This window comes from Mus caroli, chromosome 16 (genome assembly GCF_900094665.2).
Source record: "Mus caroli chromosome 16, CAROLI_EIJ_v1.1, whole genome shotgun sequence".
NCBI lineage: Eukaryota > Metazoa > Chordata > Mammalia > Rodentia > Muridae > Mus > Mus caroli.
In genome coordinates, this window is record NC_034585.1 from 59,432,115 (window position 1) to 59,434,788 (window position 2,674).

Consider the following 2,674-nt stretch of genomic DNA (forward strand, 5'->3'; position numbering starts at 1 on the left):
AGAGAGAGAGAGAGAGAGAGAGAGAGAGAGAGAGAGAGAGAGAGAGAGAGAGAGAGAGAGAGAGAGAGAGAGAGAGAGAGAAATTCTTATACTAATACTAGGAATTCTCAAGAACAATAGAAACTTACATTGGATTAGTGGTTTCTTGAAATTGAGTTGCTTCTGGAGGAAACAAATGTGCCTTTTATGGGTTACCACCGACATAGTTGCTGCGTGTGTTTATATATAGGATTGTATAACCTTGCAGGCTCCTGAGGCATTTAAGTTTGTGAGCCTCCTGAGGAAGAACTACAAATTTATACCTTTTAGTGTCTGTTAGTCTCTCTGTTTACTGGAGAATATGTTGGGGATATCAAAAATGGAGTTTGTGCTCAAATCAGGAGAGACCTTGAGTGGCTGGGTAGCCACACACAGAAGAATTAAGTTAGACTTGGTCTGTCACCTTGCACAAAAACATGAAGTAGAGACATAAGTAAACCTGAAACACTGAATATTCCAGAAGATAACACAGGCAGTAGCCTATAGGATATAGGTATAGGAAAGGACTTTCTGAATAGTACTCCATCTGCCCAGGATTTGAAGCCAACTATTGAACAGTGAGAACTCCTAAAATAGGAAAGATTTTACACAGCTAAGCAATACTTACTGAAGGGGATGGTAATCCTATAGGAAGACCAACAGTGTCAACTAACCTGGACCCCTGAAGGCTCCCAGAGATGAAGCCACTAACCAAAAAAAGCATACGCCCAGGGTGGTCTGAGGCTCCAGTTGCAGAGAACTGCTTTGTCTGGCCTCAGTGGGAGAGGATGTGCCTAAACCTGTAGAGACTTGATGCCCCAGGGAAGGGGGATGACTTGGGGTAGCACACTCTCAAAGGCAAAGGGGAGAGGGAATGGGTTCAAGAACTCTGGAAGGGGGAACTGGAAGGGAGGCAACAACTGGAATGTAAATAAATAAAATAATTAATGAAAAAGCAAAGAACCATGTAAAGGGAAAGCACACAGAATGGAAGAGAATCTTTAACATTGGACAAAATATTAATATACAGAATATATATGTAATCACAAAACTAAATGATCCATTCAAAAGTGAGCTCAAGATCCAACAAGAGTCCTCAAAATATAAAAATAAAAATGTCTAATAATTTCTAAAAAATGTGTTTATCATCTCTGCCAATTAGAGATGTACAAATCAAAACAGTTTTGAGATTTCAGCCCACCAAAGTCAGAATGACAAAGAGCAAGAACATAACGTGAACAACAAATGCTAGACAGGAACCCACATCCACTGTTGGTGGGATTACTCAGAAATCTCTTGGAGAATGCTCAAAAATTTAAAAATGAAATTGCCAGATGATCCAAATCTACCAGCCTTGTGGATATACCCCAAACACTTGATGACTCATTTCACAGACATTTGCCTAGGCGTGCTCATTGCTTCTTTGTTACTGAAAGCAAGGAAATGGAAAAAATCCAAATGTCCTTCGAGGAGATAATGAAAGTTGGTATATTTACAGTAGATAACACTATTCAGGCAGGAAGAAAAATGATATGAAAATTTCAAGTAAATAGATAGAACTAGAAAATGTCATATTGCAGGAGATATTTCAGACCCAGAGAGTCAACCATTATCATATTCTCTTTCATTGACAGTTCCTAGCTCCAAGCCAACAGGCGGTAAGTTTATAACGTATAATGAAGGACTTGTATCTTCTGAGAATAAACTGCCTAGAAGTTTAGTGATATACATCAGTAGCACATACAGATCATCCCTGTACTTAGCAAGCTGAGGCAGGAGTATTGTAAAATTCAGGCCTAACACTAGTCCACAGAGCAAGGTCACAGACAAAAAACCTTTCCCCATAATAATATTGAATAACATTTACAAAACAAATGGCTGTTTTCTCTTTTTTCCCTGCCTATAATTTAGTCACCTTATCGGTTACAATGATTCTCTACTCCACTCAACATGTTGACATGCAATTTCTCATTCAATGCGAAAATCACTTCTAATTTGTTTTGTGATCTCTTCCTAATTACTTCTGCCTCTATAGGTTTCTCAATTTAATTTGTTTCTCTTTGACTTAAAAACTTTTCATTTTTATGTAAATCGGTTTCATTAAGTGGACTCCAGTGGCAAACAGTTTATTTTTGCTCAAATATCAGGCGTGTTCTAGCATGTAGCTTGCAATTTAGTTAGTTGGCTTTTATTTTTATTCCACCCATCTATACTATCTTGGCTTCCTTCATAGCTGTCGTACCCTTTCCTTTTTACAGGAGCTATCCTGAAATATCTAACTTCTCTAGAGAGCATGGTTTTGTTTTTGTTTTTTGTTTTTTGTTTTGATATTTTCTTCATTTACATATAACCCCATCGCTACATCCAGGACAGACACAGGTCTGAGTATTTTCCAATCTGATTAATATATTCCTCTACCCACTGTGATCTAAGACAAAGCTTTAGGATCTCTGTTCAGATAATTAAGGAGCAATGATAATTTCAAGAGAATCTTACAATGTCCTTATATTTTTTTAATTTTTTTAATATTTTTATTACATATTTTCCTCAATTACATTTCAATGCTATCCCAAAAGTCCCCCATAGCGCCCCCCACTTCCCTACCCACCCATTCCCATTCTTTTGGCCCTGGCATTCCCCTATATTGGGGCATATA